Below are 20,885 nucleotides of genomic sequence, written 5' to 3' on the forward strand. Positions count from 1 at the left end.
TACAAATGTTGTGTGAAAAATGGACAAAAATTGACATAAGTTTCAGTGTTGTTTTAACTTTGAAAAGTTCACTAAATGAACTGAGGAAAACCTGTATACAAAATTATTAAGGGGTTTCCAACCAATGATACAAGAAGTTCTGTGGACAGATGAGAATTTGTACCAAAATCTCAAACAATTTGGTGAGAATTTTCTCATTCATAATGATTTTTATTAGATTTTGGAATCTAATAAAGGTCAAGAGGTCAAAATGTCACATGCTACCAAGATTGCAATATGCTGACCCTACAAGCTTTAGATGACAACGTAATTATCCATATTAAAAAAATTCAAAACTTGTGGTACATATAACAAATTGGATCACTTCTGCTTCACAAGTACAGTGAAACATCAATTTAACAGATTATTCAGGAAGAGCAGGTGTTTAATGTCCATTAAATCCAAACTTACATGATTTGCATAACAACAGAAATCAATGCAAATTGTGTTAATTTACATTAGTTATCTGGATTACTTTGGATGCAATAGACTTTGTCTATTATTTTGTATGGACACAAAATTTGTCCATTGCATCCAAAGTCTGTCCTAATGACTATTGGGGCCTGTTAAATCCAAGTTTCATTGCATTGTCATTTTGCAATGAATTTATCTGTACAGGCCTCTTTCAACGTGAAAAGTTTTAGGCAGAAAAAAATATCAGTCAGAAAAATGTTCCTATATCTTAACCAATCTACAATGAACACAAGTCTAATGTGTACTTATACGGTATAGCTACTAGAGGAATTTATATAGTTTTGGCTGGTATCCAAAGAGTTTTTCTGCTGGGTGTGCTCAGTAGAATTGTGTATATATTTCTCTCCATATGGATTTGTAATCAGTTTCTTCTGCAATTCCATTACTAACAACTTTCTGTTATAAAGACAGATCTAATAGATCATTCATTATACTTCATGTTTCCATCACCCAAAGGACTATGCTGGATCTTTCCATTCCCATCACTGCAATACATGATATTTTCATACCTATATTTCATGATAAGTCTTCTCTGACACTCTGAGACCTTCTCTGAGAAAACGAGAAATTTGCAGATGTATGTAGATGGACTTCAGGTATTCCTCAAATTATGACTACAACTGAGTCCAAAATTTCCATTGTTAAACAAGGCAATTGTTAAGTGAGCTTTGCCCCATGTTATGGCCTTTTTTGCCACAACTGTTAAGTGAATCGCTGCAGTTGTTAAGCAAATCACAGCAGAAGTAAACAGTCATTAACCAAATCCAGCTTCCTTCATTGACTTTGCTCACTGGAAGACAGTTGAGAAAGTTACAAATTATGATCACGTAACTCCAGATCAGTGTAACTGTCACAAATACATGCCATTTGCCAAGTGCCTAGATTTTGATTGCATGACCATGGAAGTGCTGCAATAGTCATTATTATGGGAGCCAATTATAAATCACTTTTTTCATTGCCATTGTAACTTTGAATGGTCTAAATCAGGAGTGTCAAACTCAATTTCATTGAAGGATGCATCAGGGTTGTGTTTGACCTTGAGGGGCTGGGATGGGTGTGGCCAGGGTGGGCATGGCCATCACTCGTGTTGGGGGCACCTGTGGTGGTCCAAGCACTCTGCCAGTGAAAATGGGCTCCTGAGCCCCGTTTTGGTTGCAAAGGCTCCATTTTCGCTGGCAGAGGCACTGAAGGCCGGTCCTTTGCTGTTTCCAGGGTGACCACGCAGGACAGAACTAAGCACCACGGGCCAAATCTGACCCCTGGGACCTTAGTTTGACATCCCTGGTCTAAATGAATGGATGTGTCAACAACTACTTGGACACTATAGCAAAATTAGTTATCTATGGTTTGAAGATTAATATCCCTGCAACAAATATATGAGGAAGAATTGTTTTCCATTGGAGATTCACAGTATTTTACAAAAAGAGCATAGCTTTGACTTCTTTGATACATTCTACTAATTGTATAAGCATTAATAATAGTATAATAATGATACACCAATAATACACGAATCATCACTCAAGAAGGAAACTTGATAGGTGGTCCAATGAACTTATTTACTAAAGTAGAAAGGGTGTTGGTACTTACCTGACACGCCCATTCTCTTTGAGCTGTGAAGAGCATCCAGTAGTGGGAGGTGCTTCAGTCTCTGCATGTCTAGGCTGGGCTTAATTTGTGGAATGCTCCTCCTCCTCCACGGGACTCCTCCCCAGCATTCCCCAGTTTTGGCAAAGACGAGAGAAATAAACACCCTCATCCTCAATGCCCTAACAATTCGTTGGCCGAAACAGGACCCCACCAGACAGAAAAGGGGTGGGGCTGGATGCTCTTCACAGCTCAAAGAGAATGGGTGTGTGAGGTAAGGACCAATGCCCTTTCTCCCATGAGCTGTTCAGAGCATCCAGTAGTGGGACATACCAAAGCTTAGCCTGTCCTACGGGAGGGACTCCGTCTGGCCTGGAATCCCCTCCTGGTCCCTGTGGACCCGTTGCAGAACTCTTCTGCCAAAGGAGGCCTCAGCGGATGCAAACACATCTATTTTATAATGCCTAATGAAGGGCAATGGAGAGGCCCAGGTTGTGGCTTGACAAATTTCAGTTATTGGTACCTGTGTGTCCCATGCTGCTGATGTTGCGGTGCTCCTTCTTGAATGAGCTGTTATGCCCTTGGGCACCTGTAGTGATTGAATTTGATATGTTTTCGCTATTGCAGCCCGTAGCCAATGGCCTATTGTAGAAGATGAGACCTTGCATCCCTGAGTGTTGGACTGAAACGACACAAATAAGGCTTCCGTTTTTCTGAAAGTCACTGTGTGGTGAATATATATTCGCAATACTCGCCTCACATCAAGCCGATGCCATTGTAGTTCCAACCCTTGGGATGGTCTGGGACAAAAATTAGGAAGTATCAGCTTTTGTGCTCTGTGAAAAGCCAAGTTAATTTTGGGTATAAACATAGGATCAGGATGAAGGACCACCTGGTCAGAATAGAAGACACAAAGATCTTGTCTGATCGACAAACTGCAAGTTCAGAAATACAATGAGCTGAAGTGATCGCTATGAGGAAAACTACTTTATACATCAGAAATTGGAGACTTGATGATTTCAAGGGTTCAAAAGGGCACTTAGTGAGTGCAAGAAGGACCTTATTAAGGTCCCAGGTGGGATAATGGTGAACTGCTGGTGGGAGTAAATTTGTGGCTCCTTGAAGGAAACTCTGTATGCATGGGTGATGGGAAAGAGATAGTAGATCTTCACAAGTGATAACTGATGCCAAGGCTGCCACCTGTCTTTTCAACATATTAGGTGATAATACCTTGTCAAGCCCCTCTTGTAAGAACTCTAGGATTTGAGCCACAGATGTAGAGATGGGATCAATTTGAGACTTGGTACACCATTTGCAGAAACTGGAACATGTGGCATTGTAAATGTGAGTTGTTGAAGGGCGTCTGGCGGCTTGGATGGTGGCGATAACTCTGTTGGAAAACTTTTCACTCTTCAGACGACTCTGCTCAACCTCCAGACGGTCAGGTGCAACCATTGAGGGTCCGGATGTTGAAGGGGTCCCTGGGTTAGCAAGACCCTGTCTGGCGGAATTCTCCATGGAATTGATATGGATAGACTGTGGAGGTCCGCAAACCACGGCTGTCTGGGCCAGTAAGGAGCTACTAGAAGCAGCTCCGCCCTCTTGTCTAGCAGCTTCTGGATGACCTTGGGAAGTAGTGGAAGTGGCAGGAATGCGTACAGAAGTCCCGGGGGCCAACAGCAGCAGAGTGCATTGAAGTACTCCGCTCTTTGTGAGGGGTACCTGGAAAAAAATCTCGGCAGCTGAACATTGAGGGGGGAAAATGAACAGGTCTGCCACTGGCTGTCCAAATGTCCTGACCGCCTCTTGAAACAGGGTCAGATGGAGGCGCCACTCCGATTGATCGATTGTGGCCCTGCTTAGCCAGTCTGCCTGTGTATTTGACAGTCCCGAAATGTGCTCTGCTCTGATGGAAAGTAGGTTGCTCTTCGCCCAATGACACAAGCGCTCCGCTTCCCGCATGAGGTGTTTCAACTGTGTGCCCCCGTTTGTTTATGTGAGCTTTTGCTGTTACATTGTCAGTCAATATTAGTATGTGTTGATTGCGTACCTGTGGAAGGAAGCTGTGGAGAGCCAGGTGTACTGCTCAAAGCTCCAGCCAGTTTATGCTGCATAACTGTTCTATGGAGGACCAGTGGCCTTGGGCTGTGAGTGATTGAAAGTGAGCTCCCCATCCAAACAGGCTGGCATCGGTGGTGATGGTAAGTCTGTGGGGCTCTTTGAAGAGACAACCTCTGTTTATGACTATTCTGGTCCACCAGTGGAGAGATATGAGGACCTTTGATGGAACCTTGACCTTGTATTTGGAGTTGCTTTGGCCAGATTGCTGGTACGGGAGCAGAAACCACTGGAGGGATCTAGTGTGGAGGTGGGCCCAAGGAATTATAGATATACATGAGATCATTTTGCCTAACAATTTTGATAGGTCAGCTAGGGGTACCCTTTTAAGACCCCTGATCTCCTTAACTAATTGCTGAATGCTATTTGGTCTATCTGGTGACAGGAAAACTTTGCCTTCCACCTTATCTATGACTGCCCCCAGATGGATTAATTGAGTCGATGGTGTTGTGGAAGTCAATTATAAATCACTTTTTTCATTGCCATTGTAACTTCCTTACAGCCCCAAATGAATTGCATTTATTTGAATGTAGAAGACAGTTTGACAGATTCAAATAATTACAAGTAATAAATAATAGATTAATCTAAGACTAAAGTCTCACTCCAATGTGTGAGGGTAACCTGTTGCTCAGTTGCTAAGTTGTGTCCAATTCTTTGTGACCCCATAGATCAGAGAGAACATGGCATTTGGGAAACCCAAGTGGTTTCAGAATTCCAAGAAAATAAAGTTTAGTATTAGAGGAATGCAAAAACATGCTTCAACAATGTTGAAAAGAAGGCGCAACTCAAGCAGGGGTGGGGGACTATGGTCCTTTTACGATTTGTGAACTTCTATACTCAGATTTCCTGAGCCCCTATGTCTGGCTCAGGAATTCTGGGAGTTGAAGTCCAGAGGACATTAAAGGGGCCATAGTTGCCTACTCTAAAAAATGTTTGCTTTATAAGACTGTCAAGGGCACATAATTGATAAATACCAGGTTGACACATCATGCTAAGCCAAGGAATGCTGGATATATCATAACCGACTTGACACAACATAATATATTATGGTTTAATGTAAAGTGTAGATTCAGCCACTAGAGTAAGAAATTAATTATAGCTTCTTCACAAATAACTCTATTGTCATCACTGCTCTTCTCCCTGTCTCATTCCCAATGTTTGGGAAATGATGTATGTTTCTTAAACCATGGGGACAATTATATTCATCTTTCCCAGTTGATTATCATCTGGCTTCCTAAAAGAATATCATTCAAGTAAAAGAACTCATGGTGACTGGACTGGCTCCCATGTTTATTGAAGTATAATAATAAAAAGAAAATTATGAAAAATACCATTTATTCTATGCATTCTATAAAGCTGCTAATCAATTATAGCAAACATTCATGTAAAACAAAGATTTTTCACAGTGTGAAAAATAACAGAACAGCTGGTAGAAAGCTCAGAAAAGAGATACAGCTAGTTTTCAAAACATGACCATTGTAAAATATGTGACCTACCTAATTTTATGAATTGTTTCCTGATGATTGTTAAACAAATACTGTGATTGTTAAATAAATGCTCCAATTATTAAATAAATGAATGGTTCGCTATGGCACAGTTTTGCCAAAAACTGAAGGAAATGCCAGTTTCTAGCAAAACCATCATAAAAGTATTAACAAAATGGCTTCTCCATGAGAAGAAAAAATACGGCATCTGGAAGGGAGGGGAATCCACATGAGCTAGATTGAAGATAAGACAACGTTTAAGTTTCAGGAACATTTAGAGCATTTCCAACATTAAACCATTTCCTGAGGTGCTGTTTGGCCATTACAAAGGGATTAATTTGACATAACTCAGCAAGCATTTCCACTATGAGAAAAAAAAAATTACATAAGTCTTTGACTACTGACCCAGTTTCTGAAAATCAATGCCACAGCAAATATAGCTTCTGTAAAAATTAATTTGGAGATGGAACAACTAGTTCAATAGAAGTTTAATCCCTTGAACAAAGAATTAAGAAAAGACCTATGTGGTGGTAGGTCATTGAGATTAGACACTGATGTCTGACTTTGTTTTAAAAACACTAAGTTTTTCCATATTAGTCTTCAACTGTTATTGATATCTGCTTTCCCTTTTTCCCCCGATCTCAAGTCAAAAACTGTAGACATCACAAATTCAATAGCTAAGCAGCCAAATATAATCTTGAAGTGGTAAATAATAATAACCAGTTTAATTATATCAAGGGCTTCATTATATATTGAAAACAATTCACCATGAAATCCTATACTCTCTGACTTTGAGGTTACTTGTACAGAGCATTTGCATCCAGGATGCAAGCATACAATGTTTGCTGCTGTTATTAAAATAGCCTCTGCTATTAATTTGCATTTTCAGATGTTTACGAATGTGCCCAGCAAACTGACCAGAGACAGAAACTGTCATCTTAAACAGGGTAGCGTTTGCCCAAATATCACATGGCTATGATAAGTACAATGTCATATGTCACTTTTCAGTGCTATTGTAACTTTGAATGATTTCTAAATGAATGGTCATAAATCAAGGATTACCTGTAGTATCTAAACCGCCTTTTCAGTATATAAGAGCCCACTGCTTAACTATTAAGGCAGTGAAAGTTTAGAGTGCTTTTAAAACAGAAAAACATGGGGAAGTTATTCTAAATTAAGGCAGCGCTTTTCAAACTTTGTGGTGCCACAGCCTCCTAAAATAATAAATACATTTGTGTCACGCCCTTTCTCCATGAATAAGGTAGTCCTTAACTTACGACCAGTAGTTCCAGTGGATCTCCTGGCAATGTCCCATGACAACATGATTACATTTTACAATGTGGCATTTATTTCTGTTTTTTGGCAAAAGTGCCCATAACAAACCAGTGCTTCACTTAACAACCACAGCAATTGCCTAATGAACAGAGCAGTCACTTTACCACCACAGTGTTCACTTAATGACAGGTGACCTGATTTAAGATTGTCACGACTTATGACCGTGATGGGCAAACTCCATTACTGTCATGTTGAGGTGTATGGCGAATTTCATTTGGGTGATTCAGGGAAGTGGACAATTCGCCAATGGCTGATGTCAGGAGAAAGCTCATAACCTCATAATCATAACCTTTGCATTAACATTTCAATGTGTAAAGCTCCCTTGCGGCAGATAGTCATGCTGTACTCATCAACAATCAGCTCTTCACTGACATCAATCCAGCACTTATACAAGCAAGGTGTCAAAGCTCCATCGGGGAAATGGCAATAAAACTCCCTCCCGAAGGCAAACTTACGTTCATAAACTTAAGGACAGTAGATTCAAGGATGAGATTCAAGTAGCTTGTTTTACTGCAGCTAGAGAACAGGCTGCTATAATAATGAACATCAATGACTTCAGAATTCAGGAAATGGCCTACACTGATAATGTCAGATCCAGCCCTTAAAACCTAAGACTTTTTTTGCCAGCAATTACATGGGGTGCTTGGTGTTTGTTTGTTTTAAAATAAAGTTTTATTTGGGTTTTCACACACACAAAATACAAGTAAAACATCTTTTTTGAAAATAGCATGGTCCCGGGTTACACTTCTTTATACAGACACAAACTCAATTTCATGCTCATTTTTGTGTTCTATTCCATATCTTATTACTATTCTGCATTTTCTATATAGTTTTTCCCCTCTTTTAATTTTCTCAATTTTATTTTGATTATCTCATCTCAATTCAAATCATTATATTTATACTTTTGTCTGTTCTATTTCAATTTCATATTATCTTTTCTCATTAGACAAATTTTCTCCTGTAGTTACTAATTGGAGTATGACACCTTTATATCTTTTAATTTTATCCATTCAACTCTTATTTAAACTTCGATATATACCTTAAGGTTATGACATTCAATATAATACATAATACATAACTTCCAATCAAATTCTGCTTGGTACATTCTTATAATACACACTATATTCTTTTAAAAAAGGATTGTAAATATATGTAATTAAAACCCTCATTCCATTCCAATTCAGTTCTATCATTAATATTTATTAAAGTCTTAACATCTTTAACATTTCTTTTCAATTAAATATCATAGTTCCTTAAAGACACGTATAATCTCCATACTTAATTTTTCCCTTATTTCTCTTCACATGTGTTTTATATTCATTTTGTTACATTTATTTATTGACAAGCATTCCACTAAGTTACAATAACTATTTTATCAAACATTTTAATCATACATTGTTTCATATTTTCTGAAATTATTTCTATTTCTAATATAACAATACTATCTTATGTACCTTTGCAGAATCCCTTTTTCAATTAGATTTTCACCCATTATCTCTAAATAGGCCCTGTTTCTCTATATTTTGTTTCTGTCCTTTATAACTTCTTTTGCTTGCTTTCTTCCCTCTCTTCTTCTCCCTCCCCTTTTTACCCCCTTGTCTCTCTACTTCTAATTCTCTCTTCTGCATTTCCCTCTTCTGTTGCTTTCTGATTTATACTTATTTTTCACTCTATTCTTTTTTGGGGTTGTTTTTCCCAATCTTAAAACTTTCCATTCTCTTTCCCCACTTTCCTTTCCCCCCCCCCACCTGAGACTACTTGTTCATTAAAGATGGCTTCTTCTTTGTCCCAATCTTCTTGTTCTGCAGTCATTTCTAAGTGTTTCTCATAGTTCCAAATCTCCATTTCCAAGAACTGAAATACGAAGCCAAAAGAACCTCTCCCTTCTTGTGCATCTTCTTTGTACTTTTTAAGTTCCATTTTCAATTCTTCTAAAAGTAGAGCCATTTTAAACACTTTTAAACAACCACCCAATTAATTTTAGTCATTCAAATGTAGTAACCAAGAATCCAGAGATCACCAAATAATCCAAATAGTCCCAAGCTGTTTCTTCTTATTTCTTTTTTCACTTTCTCTTCCTGGGGTTTTACTATTTTATTGCGATGTTTCAGTTAAGATGTATCTTTTGAAAGTCTTTTTGAGATTTTACTGTAAGTTCTTTTTAATTCCAGGCAGTCTCCTCCCTTCCAGATCCTGCCCTTTTATTGTTTTTCTCTCCTTTCCTGTTTTCAAAAACTTTTAATAATCCAGAAATCTTTATTATCCCTTTGACTTTTTATTTTCAGTATTAAATGCCTATTAATGTCAAAGTGGATTTTTTTTTTCCAATTCTTTACTTAAGTCTCTTAGCTGTCAGTACAGGAAAAGGAGAAAACCAAATCTTTTCCCTTTAATCTCTCCTTCGCAGCTTAAAAATCTTCTTAGGGAACAATGTTATTGTTTTTTAACAGTTTCAATTCCAGGGTACCTTTTTTGTTGCTTTTGCTGTTTGACCCAGTCAACCAAAACTTTCTCTTCTTATCTTCCTCCTGCACATTCTTTTCCGGTCGAGTTCTTCTTTGTGGTGGCCATTTCTGACCACTGCTGCAACCACCTTCGGGAAAGGGAGTAATGGCCAGCTGAGGAGGAGAGATGCGGCTCTCCTCAACCCTGCAGGCAGTCTCCCCCTTCTTTACCACCTCTATGGGGTGGCTTAGCCCCAAAACCAGCCGGCTCAGGGCACTCCAGCAGCAAGCACAGATTGAAACCACGCAGAGTCGCGGTTTCGGTCTGTCGCCAAAGAAGCTCAAACCGGAAGCTGGTGTTTTTTTTAAATCAGAAGAAAGATAATTGGATTATAAGTTATTCTATTGATGAAACATCAGATTATACAGGTCTCAACCTATCAAGACCTCCCAGGGACAAAACAAACAAAAAATGTGGGGTGAATCAGGGTTGCAATTAATGGAAATACACAAAGATAAGCCGCTTCTGAAATTAACAAAGGATTATGCAGGTTAAATGAAAGGGAAATATCAGGAAAGCTAGATAAAAGATCAGATAATTAAATAAGACTATGGAATCTAGTTTATTGAAATTTTACAGATTCAGAGTTATTTTAAGTGTTATGAACAGGTAAGAGCTAAAATACAACTAATTCCTAACTTATAACCAAAACTGGGACTGGAACTTGAGCTACCTTGTGACTGAATTTACGACCTCTTCTGGCAAACCACACAACTGTTATGTGATTTTGGTTTCTCTATTGACTTTGTTGATGTAAGGTATCATGAAAGATTGCAAACAGTGATCAATTGACCATGGGATCCTATAACTGTCATAAATACATAAACACATATATGACAAGTGCCTGTAGGGATGCTATAAAAGCCGTAAATGTGAGGACCAGTCATGTCACTTTTTCAGCACCATGGTAACTTCAAATGATTTCTGTTGTGGCCCACCGGCAGCTAGCGGAGCTGGCAGTAGAATCGGACAGTGAGGAGGTTGGGGAGGAACATTGGCCAGTCCTGAAGGCTGGGGAAGGTTCGGATGAGGGCTCTGCATCAGAGGCAGAGATGGGGCCAGGGCAGGCTGGCAGTTATCAGCTGCTTTTGGAATCGGACAGCAGTGAGGCAGGGGAGCAGCAGGAGCCGGTTCCCAGTCCGCGCATGGGAAGAGCTGCCAAAAGAAAAGAACAGTTACGAACTAAGGGTTGATGTGGGAGTAAAGCCACAGGTCGACGGTGAATGGCCCCTCCCATAGGGATTAAAAGAGGAGCAAAAGGGGAGGGGGCCTTTGCAGGAAACAATTCGTTAGTTGCAGCAGTGTGAAGATCTGTCAATGCATCTCAGAGACTCTGTGCCGAGTCCTTCCTTGTCAGCACTGCATTTGAAAATATTTACTTGGCAGCTCTCCAAGCTAGATAAGGTCTGTGCTCCTAATTATACCCTTGAAAGACTGCTAAGCCTATGGCTGAATGTGAATGCAAGAAATTCACCTTCGTTTAATAAAAGGGGTTTTGCCGGGACAAAGAGTCTGCTTAAAGCTTTTTGTGGAAGCCTAGGTCAGAACAGTTTCTAAATTAATGGTCGTAAATTGAGAAGTACATGTAGTAGCACTCTCTAGAATAAGATACCCATATAATAATTCTCCAATTCTACAATTCAATAGCAGCCTTTCCTAATAAGATGCCCCTCACATCTGTGACAATCATTACCCATAGCCAAAATGATTGAAAGTTTGGAGATGATTCAATGCAAGTCTGGGGTCAGGGTTGGGGAAAACTGAAGTAGAATTTCTCCCTAGGATTTCAAGGCACTAGAATTAGTCTTCCCATTCAGCAAGAAAAAAAGAAATTCTATTTAGGTAAGGAGTTGCTTGGGCATTAACAGATTTAACAGAATAATTAGGGATCTTGGAGGTCTTCTAGTCCAATTCCCTGCTCAAGCAGGAGAGCCTATGACATTCTAGATAAGTGGCTGTCCAGTCTCTTCTTAAAAGTCTCCAGTGATGAAACACCTACAACTTCGGAAGGTAAGCTGTTCCACTGGCTAATTGTTCTCAGGTAAACCACTATGGAAATCTAGCCAAGAAAACTGGAAGTACTATTCAGAATAACAGAGTTGGAAGGGAACTTGGAGGTCTTTTAGTACCGGTTCCATGGAGAGAGGTTTTTCCGTGGACCAGAGGGAGCATGGTTTCACATGCTGCTTGCATCTCATGGATAGTTTCTGGCATGCCATGGCCATGGAGTTGGGGACCTCTATTTTAGTCCAACCACTTGCTTAAGCAGGAGACCCTATATCATTTCAGATAAATGGATGTCCAATCTCTTCTTTAAAACCTCCAGTGATGGAGCACCCACAACTTCTGGAGGCAAGCCGTTCCACTGGTTAATTGTTCTGTTAGGAAATTTCTCCTTAGTTCTAGGTATGATCCTCCCCTTGGTTAGCTTCCATCCATTGCTTCTTGTCTTGCATTGTGATGCTTTGGAAAATAGGTTGACTCCCTCTTCTTTTGTGAGAGCCCCTCAAATACTGGAATAATGTGTTTTTATATGTGTGTGTGCGTGTGTGCGTGTGTGTGTTTTCATAGATTTTCATGGGTACAGGTATGCAGGTCTTGGTATGTTCAGGTCTTTTCCTGTGTAAGATTGAGAGTATCTTGGCAACGTTTCGACAAGGTCCCACTCGCCATCTTCAGGCTGGGACTTTCGGCTTCATGCTTGTGTGAGCAAAGCGTAATCGGAGCTGCCGTCTCCCTATATATACTGGTGGGGAGGTTGGCTGTGTTGTCATTTCTTGATTGGTTGATGGAGTTGACGTTTGCAGATTGGCTGGCTTTTTCTTAAGAACATGTGTGGCTGAGGTATTGGCTGTGTGTCTATCAGCCTCCTGTGTTGTAATGACCTGGGTAATGGGCTGTGTGAGGACCTTCTGAGTTCTATTGTTTGGACATCCTGGGTCTTGTGCTGTAATCTCCTGGGTGGTAATGACCTGGGTAATGAGCTGTGTGATGACCTTCTGAGTTCTATTGTTGTGACATCCTGGGTCTTGTGCTGTAATCTCCTGGGTCGTTGGCTGTGTTGTAACATCCTGAGGTTTTGTGGTGTAACCTCCTGAGTTCCATGATGTGATATCCTGAGTGGGTGGCTGTGATGTGATGTTCCGGGTTTTGGTTTGGCTCTTGAGTTTGAGGCCTGGCTATGTGTTCATGGTGTGTGTCAGTTTGCTTGGTTTGGGGGTCGGGGTGTGTGGAAGCTGGTGATGCAGCCATGGTCTGATTCTGGGTGGTGGTTGCCTTTCGTCTATGGGGTGGGTTTAGGTTTGAGTCTGTTGAGGGAGATTGGTGGTGGCATCATGTGCTATTTTGGGTCCGGTGTTGGTTTTCATGGCTGGGACTCGTTTGTTGATAAGGGCTAGTTTTAAGGGCTGGTAGGCGGGAGGTATCATTCCATTTATTCATGTTATGGGGGTGTTCCTCTATTTCAATGGCTTCCCTGATTATTCTCTTATTCTCAGGCCAAACCAAGAGGCGGTGAGTTCTAATACTGCCTTAGGCATGAAAGCTAGGTGTCTTTGGACCAATTACTAGGATTCCTTGAGTTCTAGTCCCATGTTAGGCATAAAAGCTAGCTGGATGACTTTAACCTTAACCTTAACCCTGACTGACCTTACAGGCTATTTTGGGGGAATTATGAGGAGGAAGAAGAAATAGATGTTTCACTACCTAATAATAATACTAAATAATAAAATTGGGATTTAAACAATCCTTTTTTTAAAGATAATGGCTAGAAGAAGAAAGGTGGTGTCCACATATATATGAACTGCTACTGCCCTGCTGATTTGCACCAGAGTGTATAAACTTGGCTGTTCTACAAAGTTTGGAGATACTTATCTGAAGTTGTTCCTTGGAGATGAGGACATTATTCTAAGGTTTTTGGGGGGGAGAGGAAGGGGTCTGTTAACACTTCATAATTGTTCATGTTTCTTGTGTGTGGCTCACAGCCATTTTGGCATGGAACAATACCACAATCTTAGTAATGAATAATAAAAATAAGACACCATCTTGACCCATCTAGTCATAAAAGTATATAATAATTATGAAAAACAGACTTGGCTCTCTGAGAAGGAAGGAACTGTTCCATTCATATTAATGCAATGTTTTTAAAATTATTATTTTTTGATTACAGGAAGAATCTTAAAATCATGTCACGTAAGAGTGGTTTTGGACAGCAAATTTATTTCTGTCTAGGGCCATGTAGTATAGACTTTCTGGAGTCAATATGAAAGGGAAAAAATCTGTAATGAATTATGCAGTGAGAAGCTGTTGCATAAAACATAGAAGGCACATTTATAGAGACTACCAGTAGTGGCATGCAGAAAGCTTCAGGTAGGAACTGTTTAATCAAGTAGAGTCCTACTGAACTGGTGTTACTATTAACATACACTTTTTCTTAATGAGCTTACTGAAGCATTTGAAATATTTCCTAAAACATCTTTTTACAAACACATTATTTCCCCACCAGAAAAAAAAAAAAATCCCTAGGTTAGAAATTTTAAATTGCAAAATTTAAAACTACCACACCCACATTTTTTATGCAAACTGCATATTGAGACAATTAAAAAAGACATGATTAGGTTATAAACCTATCTCATTTTCTCCTTCTGAAGGTGCTTACCTTAAAGAAATCTCTACCATTGGCTTATCTTGCATTGTATGTGCTTTCTGTCAAGCGGCCCTGAAAAGGTTGCATAGCACTAAATGCTGATATATAATTAATAAAATAAATATATTTAACAGAGTTTTGAAGAAAGCAGACACTATTAAATTCAAATACATCTGCCTTTGGCCTCTTACCCTACCCAAGAATTGATGTCGTCTATATCAACCAACAGAGGACAGGTTGGGAAGACTTAAGTATTTTATAGTAGTTATGAAATAATTCACTGAAATTACTATAAGCAATTACAATTCACAGTCTCCCTTATAGAACCTCAAACATAATTGGACCTACTTGAGGTGACAATGTGTAGGTAGTCCTTGATTTACAACTATTCATTTGGAACTGTTTAAAGTTACAACAGTAATGAAAAAAGTTAATTACAACCAGTCCTCAGACTTACAATTGTGGCAGGATCCCCAGTGTCACATGATCAAAATTCAGATGCATCACAACCATCATGTATTTACAATGGTTGTAGCATACCAAGGTCATGTGATCATCATTTGTGACTTTCCCAGTTGACTACTGACAAGCAAAGTCAATTCAGGGAAGGGCGAAATCTGGATGCCCTTAACAATTGCAACAATTCATTTAACAACTGTGGTAAAAAGTTCATGAAATTGGGTGCAACTCAGTTAACAACTACTTTGCTTAGCAATCAAAATGCTGACCCCAATTGTGGTTGTAATTCGAGGATTACCTGTACAGCTTCTTTTGAATCCAAAAAATGTTTTGAAGGGGAACTGCCTTTTAGGTTGTGCTTATGGGTTAGTGTTCAGGTTTAATTTGATAATCTGATAATTACAAAGACTTTTTTTATCCCTCTTTCATTCTTGTTGTTTAGCTATTAGATCAGCTTGAACATTTCATGACCAGCATGTGAAAGACAAGAAGCAAAAAAAAGGGTGGGGGAGGAAACAGCTGAAGTAATTCGAGTTGCGTAGTAATATAACTTGGAAGAAGCGCAAGATTGCTTTCACTGATTTTGCATTCTTGATGGGAGGCCCTTGATTAAAAAAAGAAAAACCTAGCTTATGCTTTTAATAACGTCCCAAACTATTTGTGGCCCACAAGAATGTCTACGATGTCAAGCAGCAAGTAAGGGAAGCAACTGAAGGCAATTGATGCCACAAAAGAAGTGAGTATTTTGTAGAATAGTTTTCTAAAGACACAGGTGCTAGCGTAGCCCCATAGCACACCACATCCAGCAGATTAAAGGAGTATTTTTGCATAAATGCATATCTGCAAATGGTGATCTATTTCAAACATACAGGGACACATAAAGTGGGTGGGATATGTGGACTTCCTTTACCAGATGGAACATCTGTTTAACTCAATGATGGCAGACTTTTTGGGCTCGGCATGTCAAAAATTCAGAAAATGCAACTTTGCTCCCTTGAACAAAAGAAAAATAATTCTTTTATTTAAAATATGATGAACACTTTGCTTTATATCTCGAAGTCAATGACATAATACAGCTCAACCATGGTGACTTTTAAGAACTGTGGATTTCAACTCCCAGAATACCCCAACCAGCAGAGCTGATACAGCCAATGGCTAAATGAGATATTGTCACAATCAATTCTGGCCTTCAGACCATAAAAGTCTCTATTATATGACATTCTTTTATATGCAAGATAAAAATGGTCTTTTGACATAGATAATTGAACTTTATTTTTAAAAAATATTTAAACTTCAGAAAACATTACAGAACAAGCTATTATATAAAATAATAAACCATTATATAAAAGCTAAATAACTGTATAACTGCAATACTATTTGCATTTACAAAAGTAGTTTAGAATATATACAGTTATTACAGATATTAGAAACGGTAAAAAAGATAACTATATTAAACAATAAGAAAAGTCCAACCCACAAAATAAAAAAATATTAAACTGAAAACATCAAAATAATGCAGCAAACCACTCAAATACCTTATTTTTTTCTAAATATGTGTGTTTGTATGTGTATGTATGTATAAATATATGTCTATATAAATATGTATACACAAACAAAATATAAACATAAATACTCACAATATACATAAATATGCAGACATGCCTACTCTGTGCCTGAATACAAGCACTCACATATACAATAATACACACAGAGACACCTATTGTGCTACTGCTTTGATTTTTATCAATATTCTTAACTTCACAGTGATTTTTTTATCCTTCACTCTGAACGTTAACATCTATGATGGGATAATCTTGGGGCGTATTAAGAATAATGATTCTTCTCTTAGTTCCCTCCACCTCAACTATTTAAGCCAAATAAATATTTGCATGTCAAAAATACAGATCCTTGAGAAAAGTTGATGGTACCATGCAATCTTTTACATGATTGACCTATCACAAAAATCAAGCGGAATCATAATACTGCAGATGAATAAGTTTATATTTGTAATGAATCAGAAGCAATAGAGACTGTTAGATAGAAGCTTAGTTAAGGGAAATTCCATGACTTTAAAATTTTGAACTTGGATCCAAATCTAACAGACAGCTGATATTCTACAGCTATAATCTGAATTTAAGTAATATATATCAAAATGTTTCAAGGCTATTTGAGCCTCCTTTCTAAAAATTTAGTTCCAAATTGTATTTTTTTAGGGTGGTGGGGGATTTCATGATGGTTGGTAGATGTTTAGGTTGGTAGACTTAAATATTTGGCACTGTAAGAAAAAGTAAGAAAAGATCTGTCTTCAGCAATAGTGCAAAAGTCAATATGGCTCACTGGATACAACAGAGGAAAACATCTGAACAGAAGAAAAATGGAAAGAAATGGGTTGCTATCTACAATGTCAGAACAAACTGGCTTTGAGCCAGTCACTTTCTCTCAGCCCAACCAACTTCACAGAGGTGTTGTTGTGGGGTTGGAAAGGAGGAAAGGTGTTGGATATGTTAACTGCCATGAGTTATTTCTAAAAATAATAAAGGCAATAAATGAACAATTGTAAATAAATAAATAACTCTTTAAAAGGCACAGCTGCCCTTTTATGTTCACCTAGATAGAATTAAGTTCTGAACAAGCATACAGGGAACTACAATTTATAGAAATAGGGTAACAGATGGCTTGCTAGATAACAATCATACTAAACAGATAATATTCCTGAAGTTGCTATTTTTTGAATCATATATTACTCCATTTTAGTCCCAATGTTTCTGGCTATCATGAGTCATTGTACTTCTACTGTTCCAAAAACAGGATCGTTAGTGAATCATCCAGTGGAATATTATAAATGAAACCAATCTTACAATAAATAACTGAAAAATCTTACACAGAGTAAATTATTAAGTAATATGTTGTATAGGTATGACTCTGTTAAGAAAGGTAGGGTTCATTTTTGTTCATGCTGAATGATGATGTGTCATCTGCGGCTTACGTTTGGCACAAATAAATCTGAAATAGGCTTAGAGCTTAAAAGAACTAGGTGATTTAATCTGCAGACTAGAAGAGTACCATAAGAGCATTAGATGGAGACTGAATGTAACACCTAAGAAGCCAAACATTTCTTGTTGCTAGTTGGATGTAAGTTAGTCAACCAAGCTGTTTGAAAAAGGTAAAGAGGGTTTGATACCTGAAGGGAAAACCACCAGGAAATGTTAAAGCCATGTAGAGAAAGCAGGTAAGTTGAAGAAACATCCTTGAATAAAATAATAGCAAAGCAATTCAGCCAACAGGACAGCTTCTTCCAACTTAAATTAAAGGAAAAGAGATTTTGAAGGTTAGGAGAACATGAAAAGCATCTTCTTGGTAGTAGGAACAATCTGATCATTGAACTTATTACCTAGAAGAAATATGTATTAATCCTTATTGAAAATTTTCAACCACAAATTGAGACTTTGAAGAAGAGATTGGATTGCCGTTTGTCAAAAATGGTGTAGGGTCTCCTTCTTGGGCGGGTGGGGGGTTTGGACTAGATGACCTACAACATCGCTTCCAACTATGATTATTTGTTACCCTGTTAAAATTCAATAGCTTAAGTATGGCTTTTATCTAGACTTTCTGTATTAAGGAAATCGGTCAATCTCCTGTCTGATTCTCAGGATCTTATGAGCTTCATAGGCATCTTTTCAATTAAGTGAAGATTTGGTAGTTGGTCAATCTGAAAATTATAGTAGTTTAATAAATAAGTTAGTATTTGTCAGTGTGTGTCTGGTTGCCAATGGAGTTTCATCATGTCCAAGAAATTTTTAATTATCACATTTGTCTGTACAGAAGATATTTAAAAATTTTAGGTGATATAATAACATGTTAGAATAAAAATTGGCATATATTTTGAGCATCACTTAAAAATATGATGACCTTATATTTTTTCCAATTAAAATGTTCCCACCGTCAAAGGCCTAAACAGTTCTGAGACTGGGTATATGAAAATAACTTCCTTCTGATACTATCCTTATGTTTTTCAGAAGTCCTTATGTTTTTCACTTATCCCTTTGGGACAAGTTATTCTCTGCTGCTGTACTATTCCATCTCCAAAGAGGCTGTCTTGGCACCAAGGTGTCTGCAGAATCTGCCAACCAGATATTATTTTGCAATCTGCACTCTTTGTATGCCCTTGTGGACATTTGTGCAAGGGCAGTTCCATGTAGAGCTTCTAAGAGGACCAAAGCACAGATCACTATAGCAAACTCCATCATTTCTAGAAAGGATTGTAGCTATTATGCAGCAGCTGGCATTGGACAAAGCCTGGATTTCAATAGCCATGTGATTTGGCAGTGACTAGCTTGTCTAGTCACTAAGTTCTTGGCTTGCATCTGGTTTGAGTGTATTGAATCACATTCAGTTGCCACCAGATTCAAACAATAGTTTCAGTTGAAAGAGTGACATCAGCATCACAATGAGATTAAACCACAAACTTCAAATATTCATCCAAAATAACCTAATAGGTATCTCACAAAGTTACCAAAGATCTTTCTTTACCAAAACAGAACTTAATTTAGATTTGAAAGGTGTTTAAAAGCATTCATGTCAACCTTCATGAAGTTAATTTAGATGTGAAAGAAGGTGTTTAAAAGCATTCATGTCAACCTTCCATGTTATATCCTCAGTTCATAGATTAAATAGGATTTCAGCAGGATTTCCTAAATCCAGTACTTGGAAAGCCTATCACATCATTCAGAAATCCTGAATCCATCTTACCTATGTGTAAATGCCATAACGCTACCTTGCTTCATAATCTACTTGCCTTCTGCCAACCAGATGTGTAATGATGAGTCCAAAATTGATATAATAGAATAACAGAGTTGAGCGGGACCTTGGAGATCTTCTGGTCTAACTCACTGCTCAAGCAAAAGATCCTGTACTATTTCAGGATAATTGGACAAATCAGACAAGTGGATGTCCAACCTCTTCTTGAAAATCTCCAGTGATGCAGCATCCACCTCTTACTGATTAATTGTCCTCAGGAAACTTCTCCTTAGTTCTAGGTTAGTTCTCTCTTTGATTAGTTTCCATCCATTGCTTTTTGTTTTGTCTTCAGGTGCTTTGGAGAACAGGTTGATCCCCTCTTCTTTGTGGCAGCCCCTGAGATATTGGAACATTGCTGTCATGTCACCCGTAGTCCTTCTTTTCACCAGTCTAGACATTAGTCTAGACATCCGTGCAATCATTCTTCATATGTTTTAGCCTCTAGGCCTCCCAATCATCTTCATTGCTCTTCTCTGTAGTCTTTCTAAAGTTCAACATGTTTTTACACAATAGATGCTTTTATATCATAGATACATTCATCAAAAGAAACCATCCTGAAAGGCTTCCAACATTCACATTCCTACCACCATCTGAAGGCAATTCATCAAGGTCATTTTTGACAATTATATCAAATAAACTAAACCAAATAACTCTTTTATTTTAGCTATAATCAAGATACCAAATTTCAAGCTAATTCAACATGCAAGCAGAGCAGAGTATTTGCATTGTAGATGAGCTTTCAATAAGGATTTCAATTAGTTTTTATTTATTGTTTCAGAAAACAATTGAACCAGGTCTATTGAGAGAGACAATAGTTTTACAGCTGGTATACAATGTCATTATTTAAAAACAGAAAGGCCAATAGCTTAAGAATGTAGCTTCTTTCTGCAGATTAAATAAATCTATACATATCTACATGATACAATCCTAAACAATTATACTTGCATGTTTGCTGTGGTGAGAATATTTGCACTCTAGATAAACATAGCAAGCATCAAACCTACCTTTGGGCTTGGAAGCTACAAATATTGGTGGCAATATGCTATAATATCTACTCAAAAAGATAAAGAAAGAGGAAGCATTATTTGGCAACTATGTGGCTAAAGCATCTGCAGTATCTTGTTTATTATTATTAAATAAATTTATATAGCTACCCAACTCACACCTAAATGTTGGTATTCCAGGCAGCTTACAACAACAAAAAATCCACCACATAATAAAAACCCATAAGAAAATCTACACACACCTCTATACACATAGTAGCAATAACACAATCAGCATTTAATCAGTTCCATCTCCATCTCCATGCTCACTGACAAAACCATGTTTTAGGATCTTTTGGAACAGCAGCCAGGGGGGAACCAACCTGACCTTGATGTTGAGTGATGTTCCATAAAGAAAGGGGCAATACCAAAAAGGCCCTTTCTCGTGGTCCCACCAGATGT

The 20,885-nt window shown here is 38.1% G+C and overlaps 1 protein-coding gene across 1 annotated transcript in view; it reads right to left on the reverse strand.

Annotated features, from left to right (window-relative positions):
- Positions 1-20,885, reverse strand: part of DIP2C (DIP2 acetate--CoA ligase C (putative)) — a 370,495-nt gene that overhangs the window by 267,981 nt on the left and 81,629 nt on the right. The window lies entirely within an intron of this gene.

The sequence above is a fragment of the Notechis scutatus genome, chromosome Z, assembly GCF_049901735.1.
Source record: "Notechis scutatus isolate UNSWTSFEM ecotype Mainland chromosome Z, rNotScu1.2, whole genome shotgun sequence".
Lineage (NCBI taxonomy): Eukaryota > Metazoa > Chordata > Lepidosauria > Squamata > Elapidae > Notechis > Notechis scutatus.